The 21,024-nt window shown below is 37.3% G+C and overlaps 1 long non-coding RNA gene across 2 annotated transcripts; it reads left to right on the top strand.

The window, feature by feature from the left end:
- Window positions 1–3,434: 3,434 nt before the first annotated feature.
- Window positions 3,435–20,646, top strand: LOC121422788. Of its 2 annotated transcripts, none has more exons than XR_005971187.1 (3): window positions 3,435–3,530; window positions 16,938–17,389; window positions 20,330–20,646. It is a non-coding gene; the product is annotated as an uncharacterized LOC121422788 (long non-coding RNA). The 2 variants fall into 2 exon arrangements; XR_005971188.1 differs by lacking the exon at window positions 3,435–3,530 and adding an exon at window positions 8,129–8,211.
- Window positions 20,647–21,024: the final 378 nt, after the last annotated feature.

Here is a 21,024-nt window from a genome sequence, read left to right as displayed (position 1 = left end):
GCTCGCGCTTTGCGCTCGCATTATTAATGTAGGAAGATCCCCTATTGCTCATCCTTTCCATGATTTACAAAATATGAACAGAATGTCCCGTTCTATAGGTCTAAAACTAGAATTTTTCCGCTCGCGCTTCGCGATCGCATCAGTTGTTTAGTTATATAGCTATCCTGTTCATGATTACAAAAATGATTAAAATTTTCCATTCTTTATGTAAATGTCAAAAATTTTCAGCTCTCGCTTCGCGCTGGCATTATATTTGATTGTTGAAATATGTAACGTCTTCAATGGCTAACTGCAAGCAGTCCTAATAACGGCTCGGTGTAAAAATGGCAGAGGTAATAATGGCAGAGGTAAAAATGGCAGAGGTAAAAATGGCAGAGGTAAAATGGCAGAGGTAAAATGGCAGAGTTTATAATGGGAGAGGTAAAAATGACAGCTCGAGGTAAAATATTGCCAGCCTTAAACCCCGATGCAATGAATTGTCAAAAAGCCCCTGCATGTACATAGATTAAATTAGAAGTGCATGTCACGGTTAAGCATTTCATCATATCATTATGTCATTATTGGCCTAACAATGCTATTTACGAATTCGTTGGAGGTGTACCGTGAAAGCTTTTCAAAAAGAAATCAAACGACAAATTAGAAGTGCGTGTCACGGTTAGACATTTCATCATATCATTATGTCATTATCGGCCTAACAATGCTATTTACGAATTCGTTGGAGGTGTACCGTGAAGGCTTTTTAAAAAGAAATCAAACGACAAATATTTTTTTCATTCAATTCATCAGGAGCAAAATGAAACTGCATTATTCTCATTCATCATTTTCAAATATTTTTTTTCGTCTGGCTGTTTTTTTTTCATATCTAAAGTTTTGCCAGGTTTACCGATACAAAAAGGGGGAAGAGTAGACATAAGAGAGGTGGAGACACAGAGAGGGTTAGGGATGGGAAAAAACATAGAGAACATAGCGAGGAAAGCTTAAACGTTGAAATTGTGATGAATGATTGTCGTCTGTACTATTCTTTTTAAATATTTAAATGACAATAAGCATGCGTTCCCAGGCTTGGCACTGAATATGTAACTGATTATGAAAATCAATAATGATCTTGCTTTGACTGGTAAACCAATTTGGGGTCGATCGAGGGGGACCGTCTGATTTAGATTCTTTGCATAAAAGAAGACCCTGAACCTTCTTTACCACTGCATCCAATATGATAAAGACGGCGGTCATAACCCTTGGAAGCGGAAGTGCTGTTGGGTATTTTGTACACCATAAGCAGCACCCTCTTGGTATGCTAAAAAAAACATTGTTTATTATCTGATTGTTATTATTTTTGTTGTAATTCTTTTTCTGACCAAAAAGAACTTCACCTAGTTGAAATGATTTTTTGAGTCATTTTCCCCCTTAACCAAATCCCCTTTGATTTTAGAGTGAAAACTTTTTTCTTCTCGGCTTTTTAACAAACCAGCACCCCATATCTTTTTCATTTTTGCTTATGCCATCTTTACCTTTGCCATTTTCAACTCCGCCATTTTTTACACTGTTAGAAAATTTATACTAAAAATAAAAAAATATCTCTGCTGTTCTTACCTCTGCCATTTTTACTTCTGCCATTTTTACCTCTGCCATTTTTACCTCTGCCATTTTTACCTCTGCCATTTTTACGTTTGCCATTATTACCTCTGCCATTTTTACATCTGCCATTTCTACCTGGCACCCTAATAACAGGTAGGCCTACCTTTCCGATCAGTTCAAAACGTGAATCATGAATTTCTGCTCGCGCTTCGCGTTCGTAGTAATTATTGCAGGCACATCTTTTTTTAGAATGTTCACATGTTAGAAAAATATGCATACAATTTCAAAAAAATTTGCTCGCGCTTCGCGCTCGCATTATAAAATAAGGATTATGATATTTATATATTCATGTTGATTTAAAGAATAAAGCTATGAAGTGACTTAAAGGACTACCGCCTTCAGAGAAACAAGGAAAAAAATTATCTTTGAGCGGCCGATCGGGGAAAATATGGATGAAAAAAATCTGTCCCCCCCCCCTATTGGCGAAGGCTGGATCCGCCCCTGTTAAACAATGCTAACTCCACATGTTCAGGGAGGAATTAATCTTTGTATCACTTGACAATAAGGAGAAAATTTGAATATTTCATATTTGATATAATAAAATACGAAATGAATAGTGAGTGGATGATGTTATCAGTTCCCTCATTTGCATACCAGCCAGGATGTGCTTACAAATGTTTTGTGAAATTAAGCGAAACTTTAAAATGTCATAACTTTCTTATTTTACATCAGAATTTAATGAAATTTTCAATGTTATGCTTGATGGATTTTTCTCTTTTTATTAAAATCAACATTTAGTTCGGGTGGACTTGTCCTTTAAGCGGCCGATCAGGGAAAATGTAGATGAATTAAGCCACCCCCCGTATTGTAGAAAGCTGGATCAGCCCCCGTGGAGTAACGGAACCGATGGAAAGCCATCGGGGCCGGCCAGTCCACTCTTTAGAATTCGCACCCCTCATAGCAAATCGTGGCTACGGCCCACTATGTTTTTCTTTCTGTCCCCCTCCCTTTTTTCCCCGGAGCCGGGATGGGGGGGGGGGGGTGCGGGCACCCCCTCCCGTATTTAGTTACACCACTGGAAACTGGGATGTGTTTTGTGAGGGTGTGAATCATTGAATATCTTTTTTTATTGATAAAATTTACTAAAACTAAATATCAACCGAAGACATTTCTTGGGCTTTGGATAAAAGGAAGTTCACCCTGAAGAAATATTTGTTTTAAAAATACCAGAAAAAAAATGATTTAAAAAAAATGGTAAAGGTTTGAGAAAAATCCATCAAAGATTATTAGATTAAATTATTATTAGAATCAGTTATTAGAATTTTTACCTTTTTTTGACGCCATAGTATGAACAGCTACCCTTAGTACAAAATCCATAAATTTCTATTTTTGATAGTTTATGATGACAATCTACTTGTTTTTTTCAGGGGTCATTTTTCTGAAGGTAAAGCGTAAACCATTTTGATTTTTTGCTGAGAATAAGACAGTTTATCAATATATTTTTTATACTACACGATATAGATATACCTCATGATGTATTGGGAACGAGAAGCTCGCATATGATGTCTCAAATCGAAAAATTGAAATTCTAAATATTTCATAGATCTTGATGGATTTTCCTCAAACCTTCACCAAATATTTTTCAGGTTTTTTTTTCTCGGCTATTTTTACAATAAACTTAATGTCAGGGTGAAATTCTCTAATTGAATTTGGTTCTTTTGTAAGAGTTTAATGAGTGGTTTTAAACATTTTGTCAATGTTTCATAACTCTCATTGAAACAGAATCTGTATTTTTATTATAGATTTTTCTTTCCAATATAATTTCACATCTTGAAGATACCATATCATATGCCGCAATTCTTCATTTCGAAGAAGTCAAGGAATTCGCTCAGTGGACAGATATTGAGAAAATGCCCCAAACGTATGACCCATTGAGTAATTGCGCTGCCCTCAGAGTGAGTTCAAGTCACAAGATGTTTACTATTTAGATTCTGAAGTATGAATTTGTGTAGTAAGCTGAAATATTTTGAGTACAAAATGTGTCGTATGTAGCAGGTTGATTTGGCCATTTTGGGTTTTGAATGGACCGCATTTTTTTCGTAGGCGAGTGTATGTGCAACGTAGAGGGCAGTGTTTGTCAAAAGTTGGCTGTAGGATTTTTTTTAACATCTTGAAAGAGAAAAGCTGAATTTGACATTGCTTTTAAAATGCAGTGCGTCTTTATGTAGATTCTAGATCTATATTACCTAACAAGTTGTATACCATGGCACAGGGTTTGAATTGTTTTGCATAGGGGCATGATATACGGTACGGTATTCAATTATTTTGTCTCTCAATTACTTAAAAGTTAGCTGAGTGAGAGTGAAACAGCTAAAAAATTAGTAAAAATCTCTTTTTTGTGTGTCATTTTTTTATTTTTACTTTTTGGGGAGGAGGGGAGGGGGATCCAACGAAACAGCTAGAAGCATTTGCTCAAGATAAAATCTAAGACCGTCGTTTTTGGGGATTTAACAATTTCTGACATTTTACTATAGTATAAGCCAATGCAGTTCAGCGGAACAACCAAAATACAGAGACTGAAGCTTTTGGTCTATATAAAATCATGCTCAAAGAACTGCCCAATTAAGCCAAGATTGAGGCTGAGCAGAGTCAGACAAAGCTAACTTACTAAGAAGATCTGTCACTTTTATTCATAATAAATATACATCTAGCTTATATACCTGAATAGGAACTTCATATCTACTGATGATTAGATCTAGGATCCTGACAGAGTTTTTTAATTTTATTTTGATGCATTTTTCATGAAATTAGACAAACTGCCTTCGAAACAATTCATAGCAAAGCGAACACATTTTTATTAACCCAGTTAGGAGCGCCGGCCCGCGAAGGGGGCTGGCGCCCAGGAGCTCACCGTGTATTTACCATACTCACGAGACTAGGGTAGATTATGGTCAAAATATCTAGCAAAATAAATTGTGAAAACAGAAATTATGTACTTACCACGATTATATGGATGAATGTCCAACAAGTGGCAGTATCCGCGGCGGGGGGGGCACTCGACCAAAAAAGTGGTAAGGGTGTGCCACGGGCTAGACAACAAACGGGGGCCTTGGAGCGGGCTATTGTGAAAAGGAGGGTCATCGGAACGGGCTTCGTAACTACAAATGTTTGTGAAAACGGGGGTCCTTGGAATGGATCGCCAGTGTGTGAGTGCGTATGCATCCCTATGCATGGAACAGGCATGCGTGTATGATGCAGCTAGCCCGGCTGCACAGTCGTCGGGTGTGCTCGCACAGAGGCGATGGTCGTACAGGTCGCAAAATTGCAGCTCACTGTAGCAGATCAATGCGACCGGAACGGCGTAACGAAAAATATGTGAAGCATTGGAGCGGATTTCTTCTTTTTTCTCGATAAGAAGAAAATGCTATGCTTTGGAGCGGCTTTCTTTGTTCTTTTCCTCACTAAGACAAAAATGCTATGCCTTGGAACAGAAATTTGAGTGTAAAAATGGGGGTCCCCTCCGCAACACATACCCACTGTGCATTATATACTGAGTACTGAGGGCAGTATCCTGACATCGAGCCACAGACTGGAACCTCAAAAAACGAAAAGTTCTCCCCTGCTACCCCAGCGTCGGTCTGCCATTTTGTTATGAATTTTGAAAGAATTAGGAGAGGTTTTGTGTAGGTTGCATCATCCAGCTGTCTGCAGCTGAGGGGTTGTAGACGATGTTAGGTGTGAGGTGGAAGGGTATATTCTCCTTCGCATGTTGCATTGCCTTGAAAGAGATGTGGCTTGTATGATTATCTTGCAGCAAGAGTATTGGATCCTCTTTTGTTGGGTGGGTGTGTTCGATGATATGATCAATGATAGAAGGAAACAAGTTAGTCAGATGACATCCACCCAAAAGTTGGCAAGCCCTGCTCCTGCCCAAAGATCTCTTGGATCCACCATTTAGCATTCTCTCCACAAAGAGCTTCCTTGGGAACACAATTACAGGAGGCAGAGCCTGAGCAGTGGCTGAGACAATGGCACAAACTCACCAGTTCTCCTCTCTCTTGTGATGTAACTTGGCCGACTTGCTTTGCTCCCCTAACAGCCACCACCTTTGGTACCTTCTGAAGAGTGGTGAAACCTGTCTCGTCAAGGTTGAAGATTCATGGACCTGTGCAGCGATGTTCTTTGATGGTTCTCTAGAGGTTATTAAAAAACACCCCTACAGTGTGGTGATTGAAGACAGCCGATCTTGTGATCCAAGTAGCTTCAGGAGTGCAAACGGCTAATCCTGCGTGACGTTGGTGAACCAGTCAAGACCTGCACTCTTTTTAATCTTCCATGAATTCAGCATGTCTACTCTGTTTGCCTGTGCCATTTCCTAGGCGATATTCTTTACACTTGCTGGTGTCAAACCGTAGAACATCTTTGAAGATATTTTTGTAGATAGGTTTCTGGTGCATCCTCCATGTTTTGGGGTAACACGCATGGATGTTGGTAGTCAAGTGCTAGATGAGCTTCACGATTTTCACTTGCCATCCGCAGCATGGCGAATTGACTTTCCTTCCTCAATACCACTCTTAATGCATTTGTTCATGAGAGGTGTTAGTCCTTTATTTGTTTTTCATAGGTAAGTTCTAGGCAACTTGTCCACCTACAAATTGTAAATAGAGAAAGTCTAGAGTAATAGAAACCAGGTGTACAACCATGACAATATTACCATTTCGATTGTCTGTTATTTTTAGGAAAAACAAAACAAAATTACGTGTGGAAATCATTTACTGGTTTGCTCTTTAAAAATTCTGGGAGAAAAATGAGGTCAACTTGTAGCACTATACACTTGATAAAATCATTTAGTGTGCAATAAAGATGTTAAAATAAGGATGTCTATTTCACAGTACTTGCACAATTAACTTACACATGCTGGGGAGAAATGGGACAGTGTGTCCCATTTCTCCCCCTTAGTAACAAAAAAATTAAAATGGCAGTCACTGTTTCTAACCTGTATTTTATCAAAGAATTTCATCTTCAGAAGTTTGCACACCCACCAGATCTAATGTGATATACTTAATATTTTACTCACAAGAAACGATGAAAAAGTATCTAAACGGGTATAAAAAAAAGAAACTTGTTTATAACTTACCTGTAGAGCTCTAGAGTAGCTGATATATCTGTTTTGAGCTAAGTCTAGCATGCCTAGGCACACATTTTTACTGAAAAAAACGGCTTGCTGATTGGCTGATTATTTTCAGGTTACAAGAGTGTGAGTATCCCATTTCTCCCCGGGCCCCTTACACACACACACATACACATGACACACAACATTATTCATGTGATCCATTTCTCACTTTTGGAGAGCCATTTTTTAAGATGTCAGAGTCATTTTTATAATTTAAAAAACAGGATAAAGTATCATTTGTATCAGTTTTTTTTACTGGTCATGTAAGACCAGTAAATCTGGCTTTTTCTTAAAAGTTACTGGCCCAACAGCGATTATTACTGTCTGGGACCGTCGTACCGGCACCAGTGTTGCGTGCTGTTATTATATAGGGCATAACTAAAAGGCGAGAAATTAGGTACAGCGGACCTTCTCAGACTTTTTCGAGCTTGGCCTTCATTGTTAACTGCATCGAGGTAAAAATTGATATTGTTTAAACGAGACATAGAAATACCTGACAAACATTGTTGCAATGCCCTCTAGTATTGCATTGAATTGTACTAGAATAGGAGGCTGGCCTTAGAGCCTTTAGTGAGTGATGGTATTACCGACTGGCCTTGTTTCACCGAACGTGGGCATTTAATTTAACATCAGAAAATAATGTTAATACTCCTAAAAATTTGCTACATCCTTTCAAAGGTAATTTGTATAGAAAAATGATGAAAAAGGATCAAAAACAATTTTCAAATTCTTCATTTTCTCAAAAGAACAAAATATGGTCTTAATGGATGATCAGTGATTATGTCAATTTTCAAACTTTTCCATTTTCAAGTGATCAAAATATTTCATTACGTCAAACCCCCGTTTTGAGAAAGAGCGCACTTTCTGACTGCAAACTGCGGTATTAGACCCCAAATTGTGTTTTAGATCATTTCCAAGCCCTAAAGGCCGTTTCATAAAGCTGTTCGTAAGTTAAAAGCGGCTTTAAAACGACTGGTGATCATCGCCAATGGTGTGTACCATTTACCGCAAGACAGGATCACCAGTCGCTCTTAACTTACAAACAGCTTTATGAAACACCCGCCTGATCAACCCCGCTTGGCCAGGTAATTCCCGCTGTCTCAATTTCACCTCCACAGGCCAGATTATGAGCGTTGAGCCAGGGACGAAATGATAAACAACAGCTGTGCTATCACGTAAGACTTCTCTGCCTGTAGTAGGACCTTCAGAATGAAATTATTGTATTCGATATTTAATCACGTTTTTAAAGGCATATTGTATTCAGAAATTCAATGTTAGTCCATTTTCAATTTCGAACGTAGAAAATCGACCTCGAAATAAGGAAAGTAAGTGAATAAAAAATGGCGGCATGCTTTGCCGGGATAGCGCTCAGACAAATAAAAAATAAGACAACTAATGCAAAGCCTTCTCTCAACGAGGCCAAAGTGGAGATAGTTGTGGCTTCTACTAAATTAGGAGGAACGGTAAGTTGAGTCTTTCCCATGATTATACCACAAGATCAATATTAATGTTTGTCTCAAGTGACAAAATGAAATAAGAACAAAATTTATACACACTCATGTTGAATAGAAAGGACCATATTTTCTGCAGAGTAAACTGCCAGGCTACTGGTAAACAAATGAAAAAGGGGATCTTTTGATAATCAGGGTTCCCACTGTCATGGAAAATCCTGGAAAAATTTGTGGTCCTGGAAAGTCAGGGAATTTGGAAAATTTGTGAAGACTCATGGAAAAGTCATGGAATTGCATTTACCTCATGGCTATGGCAGCTTTCCGTTTTGTCGTGTCTTACAAAGTTCTCTCATACTTCAATGTATTTTTGTCTCACCTGCGAAGCAAAGTGAGACTATAGGCGCCGCTTTTCCGACGGCGGCGGCGGCGGCGTCAACATCAAATCTTAACCTGAGGTTAAGTTTTTGAAATGACATCATAACTTAGAAAGTATATGGACCTAGTTCATGAAACTTGGCCATAAGGTTAATCAAGTATTACTGAACATCCTATTAGAGTTTCATGTCACATGACCAAGGTCAAAGGTCATTTAGGGTCAATGAACTTAGACCATGTTGGAGGAATCAACATCGAAATCTTAACCTGTGGTTAAGTTTTTGAAATGTCATCATAACTTAGAAAATATATGGACCTAGTTCATGAAACTTGGACATAAGGTTAATCAAGTATCACTGAACATCCTGCATGAGTTTCACGTCACATGACCAAGGTCAAAGGTCATTTAGGGTCAATGAACTTTGGCCGAATTGGGGATATCTGTTGAATTCCCATCATAACTTTGAAAGTTTATGGATCTGATTCATGAAACTTGGACATAATAGTAATCAAGCATCACTGAAAATTTTGTGCAAGTTTCAGGTCTCATGATTAAGGTCAAAGGTCATTAGGGTCAATGAACTTTGGCCGAATCGGGGTATCAGTTGAATTACCATCATAACTTTGGAAGTTTATTGGGCTAGTTCATTAAACTTGGACATTAGAGTAATCAAGTATCACTGAACATCCTGTGCACGTTTCAGGTTACATGACCAAGGTCAAAGGTCAATGAACTTTGGCCGAATTGGGTGTATCTGTTGAATTACCATCATAACTTTGAAAGTTTATGGATCTGATTCATGAAACTTGTACATAAGAGTAATCAAGTATCACTGAATATCCTGTTTGAGTTTCAGGTCACATGATCATGGTCAAAGGTCATGTAAGGTCAATGAACTTTGGCCATGTTGGGGTTTTTTGGTGAATAACCATCATATCTCTGTAAGTTTATTGGTCTAGTTCATAAAAAGTGGACATAAGAGTAACCATGTATCACTGAACATCTTGTGCGAGTTAGAGTAGTATTCAAAGTCAGCATTGCTGCTATATTGAACCGCGTGATGCAGGTGAGACGGCCAGAGGCATTCCACTTGTTAATATATAACATTTTGTAACCAGTTTTGCGCTCTTAGTTGTTTTTAGAGAATTTAAATTTCAAGTTTTGTACAATTTTAATCAACATTCATGGCAATTAGTTGACATATAAATTTAAGTCACAACTGATCAAGCACTACCAGCATGGCTATCAGAACACAAACATTCAAAAGGTTCTGAATCTCTTAGTTACACAAGATGTTTCAAAATTTTGCTATTTTAGCATCAAATAATGAGTCCTCTGGAAAAATTACTTGAAAATGAAGTTTAATGAAATACCAAAATAGGCATCAAATGTCCATTTTCAAGATATCCTCATTATTTTTGGAGCATATAGAGAAATACACTTGTTAATTTAGCTGGTGTCCTCAAGTTGTATCACAAATGGCCTCATTTTTTGTAATGTAGAGTGAAATGCAGCACTATATTGAGAATTTTAGGATGAGGATGTCTTTGTTAGCCTTTTTTTCATGTCACCTTTATTGCAAAATTTAAATGTCACTCTTTTGTAATAGTTGGCTCATGTGTGACATATGTAAAGTGTTTCATCTTCATATAATTCAGGGTTTCTCTAGAAATTTGAAAACAGAATTCCATGACTTTTATGTGGAAGTTTTAAAGGTGAATTCAGGATCATAATTTCAATATGCCTAGAAAATTTGACATTTACATCTACATGTATTGTATAGTTCACTTTTGTGACAAGATCTGCATGCTATGCTCTGAAAATTTGGAAATACACCTGTAGTTCATGGAAATCTGTCAGTTCAAGAAATTACATGAGTTTGTGTTCAAGACAATTTCGAATCTTGATGTTGGTGAAACGAAAATGGTACTGTACCCTTGGTCAGAAACAGACCATATACCAATGAAAATACATGTAGATGTACATGTCATGAGTAAGGTAGTGGGTGGAATGGATTGCTGTGAGGGGAGGTTATGGAGGCCATCATAACGTGTCTGATTTTGGAAACCGTGCCAGAAAGCAAGTCATGGAAAGCAGCAATTTAGTCATGGAAAAGTCATGGAATTGTGTTTTCAAATTTCTGTGGGAACCCTGATAATGATACAGAGTAGAATAGAGATCAGTCAACCCATTCACTAGCACAGGGGTTCTCAAACATTTTCTTTGAAGGGCCAGATTAGACTACAAGTAAACCTGAAAGGGCCAGGGTGAAGTGGATACTTAGAAATAAAAAATGTGCGCGAAGTGCAAAGACCCTTGCGGTCGGGGTCCTAGATGCTCTCTTGTGCAATCTTGCCCTTATTTTGGGAGCATTTAATCCAACAAATTTATAACAGTTTCATATGTTTTGACTTTCATTACTTTTATTACGGTTAGGTCTAACATGGATACACAATGTAATCATATTGAGCTATGTTTCATGTTGTGACTAAAAATTATCTGAAAAACCCAGCAGAGTCTCGCGGGCCGGATCGAGAAGTTCCAAGGGCCTGATCTGGCCCACAGGCCGTAGTTTGAGAACCCATTCACTAACATTATAGCATATCCCAGTCAGAACACAAGAAATGGGACTAACAAGGGCTTAAGTATACATGTAGGTCTGCTTGACTTGGCATCAAGGAAAATGAATGCTTTGAAGACATTAGACAGAAATTATAGTGGAATGTGAATTTGAGTATGAATATGACAGAAATAACTGTAAGAAAAGTAAATGATAAGGTTTGGAAATAAACGCTTCAAACGTTTTTTTTTAAACGTACACATGAATGCATTTAAAGTGATGGAGTGTTTTGTAGAAAAACAAGATAAGTTATTAATAGTGGGTTAAAATCTGTTCGATTTGCTTGCCATTCCTTCTTCTTTGTATGGTACCTAGAAACTGTGGAGGAGGAGGAGCCGTGGTGTAGTGGTTCTGACTTTCACCTTGTAAACAGAGGGTCGTGTGTTCGAATCCCACCGCGGTCTGGCGTCCTTTGGCAAGGCGTTAATCCACACTTTGCCACTCTCGACCCAGGTGCTAAATGGGTTCCCGGTAGGATGTGAAAGTCATTGTAGCTTGTCCAGTACTGTGTGCGCCTCACCGGCGACTGACTGGAATACTCCCCAGGGAGTGGAGGATGTGCACACGTTGTGTGCGGGAACGACTGATTGAATCCGATGACAGGGGTAATAATATATCTGTAAAGCGCTTAGACACGTCGTTCCGATGTATTAAGCTCTATAAAAGCGGATTATTATTATTAAACTGAAGGAGCTTAGAAGAGGATCATGAAACCCAAGTGGAAGAGCAGATCTATGCCTTTTGCAGATCAATGTGAGTTGATGTCAAGGCATTTTATCCCTCCTGACATTTATTATTCTATTAGCCCGGATCATATAAAGCCCTCTGACGATACCATCTGAGAAACAAATGTGTATTTCAATTCAACTTTTTGAGATCCTATCTCAGGCCAAATCCACATCCATTTCGAGCTGGTGTAAACAATTACAAAATTGCTCAAAATGTGATTTCATATACAAAGTCATTGCAAATTGTGTTCTCAACTAAAAATCATAGTTTTTATTTTTGCTGGTTAAATGGATTTGATTTATGCCATCCATGATCACAAAAGGGTCCCAGACAAAGTTCATAGAAAAAACAATAGATTAAATTTAAATATATTAAACAAATTCACAAAACAATTAAATGCATAGGAAATTGATTATTTTTTGGTGTTTAAAAAAGATATTTATTAGAAATGTCAAAATTAGTATTTTCACTGAAAAATAACATTCTACTAGCTATTTAAAGTGTGTCAGGCAAAATCTTAACTTTATAGTACACTTAAAGGTCAAGTCCACCTCAGAAAAATGTTGAATTAAATCAATATAGAAAAATCAGACAAGCACAATGCTGAAAATTTCATCAAAATCGGATGTAAAATAAGAAAGTCATGACATATTCAAAGTTTTGCTTCTTTTTAACAAATAGTTTATGTGAATGAGCCAGGTGCATCCAAATGAATTAACTACAAAATTTCAAATGTTTTTCTTTTCATGAACATTTCAAGGTGTCTGCCAAAATTGGCAATTTTGAAACCTGATTTGACAATGTGAAATCGAGACTTATTAACTAGACACTTCAGGCAATATAAATATTTTCATTAAAAATTGTTCTCCCATAATGCAAGAGGACCCCTATTTCCTACTGTATTATGTTTACCTCATTTTTGTTTTGCCTGCATAGCCCGGGGGGCCACTTACATTGACGAGTGGATACCATGCGCGACCAAAAAAACACGTAAAAAGGATCATGTCTTTTTCACGATAGGGCATGTTACATACATAACGTGATAAGGGTGTAAAAAACACAAAAATAATGAAAAAAGGGTTATTTCGCTAGGAAGATTACGTGTTTAGGGTCGAATTTGGAGGGATGATAAAACAAAATTAAAATGTTTTATAAAGGATGTCCTTTTTGCCCCAACACTTCGTGTTTAGAGTCCGATTTGCGCGAGGTGTAGAAGGACGTGGGGTCGTACTAAACCAAAAAAAAGCCGACGACCGAAGGACCCGTAACAATAAAACATTCCTGTACTTGTTTATAGGAGTTCATTTCAGGTAATATTTGCCAAGAGTATCGTTTTGTTTCCAATACTTGTTAAGGGTAGCATGGGTGTCGATCACGGGGGGGATGGGGGGGATATATCCCCCCAATATTTCAAGTGGGGGGATGGCCTGTATTATCATCCCCCCCAATAATTTAGGGTAGAAAAATTATAATAATGATGATGAAAAAATGAAAAGTTTGATCATGATGATAATAGTATGCCATCAATCAGTTTGTTTCCCTCGCAATTTGTGTATATTGTTATTAAATAAAAATATTCTTTTTCAGGACTATTAAACAGATGGGTGGAGGTTCAAGATGAAAAAGAATGAAATGTTTATGTATCTGATATTTTTTAACACATGACATAAAAGGACCCCAACGAAAATCAACTTTTGTTGATAGGGTGTTCCATCCCACCAGTGGTGAATAAATTAATTCAAATAAATCATTAACTCAAAAGGGTGGAAAAATAAACGGGAGTAAAAGGGTGGCAAGATAAATAAAGGAATGACGGAAAGCCCGATGGCGCACGAGAAGCCACACAGGTTGTAATTTGTGCTAGTCTTAATTGGTCCGAATCTGCATTTTATCATCATGCATTAAGAAGAATAAAGATATTGCCAGTCAGGTTAGATTTACGAGAGAAGTTGTATACACAGAGGCGTCGATCCTGGGTGGGGGGGGGGCAGGGGGCGATCGCCCCACCAATGAAAATATTGGGGGCAAACATATCATTTCCCCCCCCCCATAATTCCGCATGTGCAACTAAAAAATAAAATAAGATTGTAATGCTACAATGAAATCAGCAAGCGAGATTGAGATACCAACTCGATTTTGATTTTAAATCGTGCTCAAAATGTCTGCTCTTCAGATTGGAATATAAAAATTTTCAGCTCGCGCTTCGCGCTCGCATCATGTACCAAAAACCCATACTTTTAATGATTATATAGGTGAATATAATGTCCCGTTTTTAATTCCAAACCTCAAAAGAACTTTGATTTCGCAATAATCTTTTGTTGGATATGTATCTTCCATTAAAGTGTCCTTTTTTCCAGATCAAAATATCAAAATTTTCTTCTAGATACCCATCTTAATCATTGGTACCAAAAATACTTAGAATATCAAGCTTTCAGGTCAGAATATAAAGAAATTTCAGCTCGCTCTCTAGTGAGATACATGTATTTATCCTCCCTCATGAGTTACTACAAACAAACCTAAACAGCTACATTTTTCCTGTTTTCATGACATACTAAACAAATTTAGCTCGCGCTTCGCGCTCGCATTGTTGGTGAAGGTGAGATATGTGTCTCTTTCTCATGAGTTTTATATATATATATATATATATTTGTGATCGAGCGCCTTTGGAACGTTGATTCATAATTTTGCCCCCCCCCCCATCTGAAAAATGGATCGACGCCCCTGTGTATACATCATGCTCAATAAACAGATCACTATGTACATGGTCCAGTCAATTTTTGTCATTTTTTTCTCGGTATGAGTTTAGAATAGGCTTACTTGTAACACAAATTGAATTTTCAAAAAAAATTATACATAGTACACTACAACAATGAAGAAATTTCCAAGAACACCATGCATATCAACCACTCCCAAATGTCCTAACTTGTGATTTAAGTGGGGGTAATGTTGAAATATCCCCATCCACAAGAACATTTGTGTCAATCATCCCCCCCAACCAAGAATACCGATCGACACCCATGAAGGGTAGGGTTTCACACGCCAGTACTTGTTAAGGGGTGCATTTTCAGAATATGGAAATTACGTGTTTAGGGTGCTTTTCGAGACTCCATGGTCGCGCATGGTATCCACTCATGAATGGAAGTGGCCCCCCCCGGGCTGCATAGCAGAGCAAGACTATAGGCGCGGTGCCGCATTTCTAATGGCGGCGTCGTCAACATTGAAATCTTAACCAAGGTTAAGTTTTTGAAATGTCAAAGGAAGTAAATTGAATGATCAGTTCATGAAACTTGGACATAAGGATAATCAAGTACATGTATTACTGAACATCCTGCCCGAGTTTGGTCAGTGAACTTTGGGGGGGAATCAACATTGGTATCTTAACAAGGGTTAAGCTTCTGAAATTCATAACTTTCAAAGTTTATAGATCTAGTTCATAAAACAAGGACTTAAAGGGGAATGAAACCTTTGGAATAAATAGACTTGTGTAGAAACAGAAAAATCAAAGAATAAGAATAAAGAAAGTTTGAGAAAAATCGGACAAATAATGAGAAAGTTATGAGCATTTGAATATTGCAATCACTAATGCTATGGAGATCCTCCCATTGGCAATGCGACAAGGATGTGTGATGTCACTGATGAACAACTTTCCCTTTGGTGGACTATAAATACCCTCAAAATGTCTCTTTTTGCTTTTTCTAATGATGATATGAACTCTTTATCCATGATGTATTCTTAAAAAATATTTAATACATGCCCTCATGTAGAAAGAACACATGATCTATGGATAGATGTGATAAAAGAGGCAATTCAAGTGAAATATCTATTAAAGTAATGGGGAGAGTTGTTCACAAGTGACATCACACATCTTTGTCGCATTGCCAATTTGCTATCTCCATAGCATTAGTGATCGCAATATTCAAATAACTTTCTCATTATTTGTCCGATTTTTCTCAAACTTTTGTTGATCTGTTTCTTTGATTTTTCTGTTTTCACACAAGCTATCTTCCAATGGTTTCATTCTCCTTTAAGAGCAATTAAGTATCACCAAACATCCTTTGCAAGCCTGAGTTTCACGTCACATGACGAAGGTCAAACATCATTTGTGGTCTACAAACTTTGGCAATGTTGGGGGTATCTGCTGAATTGCCATCATAACTTTGAAAGTTTATAGATCTAGTTCATGAAACTTAGATATAAGAGTAATTAAGTTTCACTAAACATCCTGCATTAGTTTCAGGTCACATGACTCATGTGACCTGAAACTATTGCAGGATGTTTAGTGAAACTTAATTACTCTATATCTAAGTTTCATGAACATGACCAAGGTCAAAGGTCATTTAGGGCCAATGTACATAGTAGTTTATTATCATATGAATGGTGTTTTTAAAAATGACTATTCAATAGTTGTTTTTCAAAGTCAACACTGTTGACTATACTGAATTGCTTAATAATGCAGGTGAGAATGCCAGAGCCCTACCGCTTGTTAATGGCAACAAAATGCAATGTAAATGTTTTGCAGTAAACAGTATTTGTTGTCTCGAGATGATAGCGAGAAACACACGGTCTTAAGCCCGTCTCACACTGTGCGAAGATCCGATGCATTATTTCTTAATAAATCATATTTTGGGTTAAATATGAAAGTTCCAAAATGAAAAATTACTTAATTTGAAGTTCGGCATAATGAAATCATAATTTTGCTTTGCGGCAAGCCCTGTTGTTGTAGTCAAGTCCAAATCGGCTTCGAGTCACAGCCGATGATGACGTCTTTACAATTTGGAATTGAGTTTGCTTTTATTTCTACATTGAGGCTTGACCTACATTGAATTTCGATTTCAGTAGTCCCATACCTATTTTGACCTGGGATCACTAAGATTTTATTGGTTAAAATATTCATATCAAATGTTGTGATTTCTTTGAAAATCAAATCGCAACAATCGCGTTGTGTGAGCCAAACTTTATTGACTCAGCAATATTTTGTGGATGCATTCTTTTTAATATTCATTTTCTGAATAGGATCAGGACAGGGATCATGGTCAAGAATCAGGACCAAGAATAAGGACCCAGTAGCAGGGTCAGGACCAAGGACCAGCCCCTTGGAGCAGGACCGAGGAGCAGAACTGAAGATCAGGACTGAGGATCAGAATCGAAGATCAGGACCAAGGACTAGGACTGAGAGCAGACCAAGGATCAGGACCGAGGTTCAGGACTGAGAGCAGGATCCAGGATCATGTCCAAGACTCAGGACCGAGGAGCTGGACCGAGGATCAGCACAGAGGACTAGGATCAGGACCAAGGAGCAGGACCGAAGATCAGGACCGAGCATCAGGACCAAGGATAAGGACCGAGGATCAGGACCAAGGATTAGGACTGAGAGCAGGACCAAGGTTCAGGGCCAAGGAGCAGGACTGCGAGCAGGATCGAGACTCAGGACCGAGGACCAGGACCATGTACCAGATCATGCAGAGGTAAGATCACATCACAAATGCCCTGTATGGTTGGGGGTGTTGAATGTATGATTGCTATAATGCGGTTGGATTGCAATGCAACCCTGTCTCATCTGTTCTAGTCCATAATCCGTTATATAAAAGAACTGTAGGTTGTCCACATTAAAGGAAAGTGTTCTTTAGGGTTTACTAGAATATCAAATACGAAACTCGAGAGTCTTTCTCTTAATTACCTTTCTTTCATTACTTTTATTTTTTATTTCTTTGTTTCTCTGAGTTTTAGCTCACCCGGCCCGTGCCGTCCGTCGTCTGTCGTCCGTCCACAATTTCAAAATGCTACTTTGCCATTTCAATTCTGTTTGCTTTATATGATAGCACTAGGTGGGGGATTCAAAACTTCTACACAGAATTTTGAAATTCATTAAATATGCTCATTTAATGCGCATTTTTCAAAATTCACAAAAAATGCTTCTTTTTCATTATTTGTTGACCGATTATGAATTTTTTGCTTCCATCTGGTAGAACTTCATAAGATTCACCAAAGTTCTACACAGAATTTTGAAATTTTCAGTAGAAAATTATTTATGCTAATTTATGCAAAATTTATTCAGAAATCCCAGAAAATGCCTCTTTATTTGTTGACGGATTTGATTTTTTTTTTCTTCCATCTGGTAGAACTTCATGAGGTTCACCAAACTTCTTCACAGAATTTTGAAATTTTCAGTAGAAAATTATGCTAATTTGTGCAAAATTTATTCATAAATCACAGAAAATGCCTCTTCTTTTTTGTTGACAGATTTTGATTTTTTCTTCCATCTGGTAGAGCTGCATGAGGTTCACCAAACATGTACACAAAATTTTGAAATTTTGTCTGGAAAATTATTTATGCTAATTTATGCAAAATTTATTCATAAATCACAAAAATGTTTTTTCTTCATTTGTTGATCAATTTCAATTTTGTTTGTTTATATGATAGCTCGAGGTGGTGATACAAAATTTCAACACAGAATTTTGAAATTCATTAAATATGCTAATTTATTGATATACATGTACATGTATTTTCAAAACTCACAAAAATTACATATTCATCTGATTGTTTTTGATTATTTTTGTTCCATCTGAGAGCTACACGAGGTTCACCAAGGTTCTACACAGAGTTAAGAAATTTTGACTAGAAAGTTATTCATGCCTAATTTACATGAAATTTATTCATAGATCACAAAACATGCTTCTTTGTCATTTTCAATTCTATATCCTCAATTTATGTCACCAATATCATTCACTATGTACATTGTCAACTGGGCTGAAATTAAAATTGTGTTAAATTTTTTTTGCGAGATGCCAGATGAGCTCCACATCATTGATGTGCTAGTTCACTCTAATTGTGCAATAATTGTTTATATTGTGATTTTTCATGATTTCTTTTCAATAGAAACAATATGAAAAAAAGACCTCAACACACATCAGGAAGCAAGCATTTCATAGTATCATACTTAATTTCATTTACCTTTGAACTAGCTGGCCCCACAAAAAGTTCGTTTTCAAATTTCATTCGGTTTCATATAGATATCTCAGTCATTTGAATAGAGAGTTATTGCAATGAAATTGGCGTCATAATGAATCTGAATATATGTGCATGCATGATTTCAGTGCTGGCAGACGCTGCTTGACCGACTTGCATAAATGCTGTTCGCTAGGGTCCAGGTGTTGGGCGGAAAATATGCTTGCATATTTCTTCGTGAAATTTTGACCAATTTCGGTGAATTCTTGCCATATGGTTTTTATTTTTGAAGACTCAGTCACACTACATGACACTAGCACTGTGCGCTGCATGCACCTGCGTGTGATGTCCACCCCAAAGTGTGTGAGTGTATTTGAGTTTTTGTCAGACGTGTATCAATCAGATTAGATTATTTACGTCTGGGACCGACCTTTAACGTCACCATCCGAAAGACGTGACCAGGGTTCGAACCTCGGCATCAATTTGTAACTTCCCCACGTAGCTTGGATTACAGGCGCACGCCACAACGCCCAAAGTTCTGTCTGTCCTCTGTAATCGATAGATGGCTTACTGTATTGTATCTCTGTTATCTTTCTTTATCTCTTTTCATTTTTATTTTCATATCCTTTGTGTGTGCTTCAATTGTTTGATTGTTTCTTGTTCTTTGTTCTGCTGTTCTCTGTTTTGTAAACTTGTCTGTCTTCGTAGGCAATTCTAAAATAATTATTTAGAGGGGTCCACACAATACAAGCACTGCTTTTTAGTGGATCCCTCCATTTTCACAGAATTTTTATTTTAAAATGGTTATGATATTTGCTTATATATATTCTGTTTTGCTTTACTTCGTTTTATAGATAAATATCAAATACTGTACATGCCTGAATTTATTTTATCTGTATAAGTTCATTGTAACTATTTTGATCACATTACTTTGTTCTTCTGTTGAAAATGAAAAATGATAAATTGAAATTGAATTGAAATTGAAATTGTGAATCCACCAAATTGATGCACATCTGATTTGCGTACACACTCACCATTGGCTACATTCTCATTAAAATCTGGCTTTGAAGGGAGAGAGAAAGTTCATAATCTCTTGCTTTGGCTGTTTTCAGTTTCTTTGTTTTCATGTAAAAGACCCTGCTTGTATTGCAGAGCACTGTTTTTTTAGGGTCAGAACCATTACCCTATTGTACATTGTGAAATGCAATCATCATCAATTGATTGCCGATTGATTGTCAATAAATCTTGACGTATTGACAAGTGTGCTTTCTTGGCGTCATCTTCTCCTGAAGACGACAAGAACACACTTGTCGAAAAGTCGAGATTAGTTGGTCCTTTTGAGGACCAATACTTGCCCAAAGAAAGATATGTATGGTGTAATGTAAAACCTACTAAACTATTCTTCTTCGCCATGGAAACCTTTAGAAGTTACATTAATCCTATTCCATTTTCAATCTCAGGACTAAGGACCGATCTTGACGAGACCAATCCACTTCAAGAAAAGCCAGATGGGATTCAGCAGCCTCTCGCCAAATAGAAGATGTCCTGCCTCAAGAACAATGCTGAGCCAACCGGTGGTGAAATTGAGACAAGGGGATTACCTGGCCAAGATGGGTTTATCGCGGTTGGAAATGTTGTTGAGATTTTGCAAACGAAAAATGGGGTATACGACCGAAGTGCGGTCGATAATCAAACGGGAGATTTTCGTAATGTGTGCATATAACTGTTTTGTGAAATAAAGCGAAATTTTAAAATGCCATAACTGTCTTATTTTACATCCGATTTTGATGAAATTTTCAGTGTTATGCTTGTTGAATTTTTCTCTTTTTATTCAAATCAAGTTTTTTTTGGGGGTGGACTTGTCCTTTAAATGTATGGTGATTAACTTGGTTGATCCAAATATCTCTCATGATAAAGAACATAGCTGGCCGATGTATTATAAAATGCACAAAATTAGTGTATGGAATTTGTAGTTCAAATATATCAATATTTAATGGAATAATTTTCTTATACAATGGTGCTAAAAAGTTTAATATTGAACCCCACCGGAAAATGCACTCCTTCATTCTGAGTGTTGCATGCATGTAGACAACAACGCTGCAATATCCTACAACCACAGACAGAGCTCCCAAGTAGTACTGATTTTCCGTATTTA

This window comes from Lytechinus variegatus, chromosome 10 (assembly GCF_018143015.1).
Source record: "Lytechinus variegatus isolate NC3 chromosome 10, Lvar_3.0, whole genome shotgun sequence".
In the NCBI taxonomy this organism is placed as follows: Eukaryota; Metazoa; Echinodermata; class Echinoidea; order Temnopleuroida; family Toxopneustidae; genus Lytechinus; species Lytechinus variegatus.
This window is presented reverse-complemented; position numbering and strand designations above follow the sequence as displayed.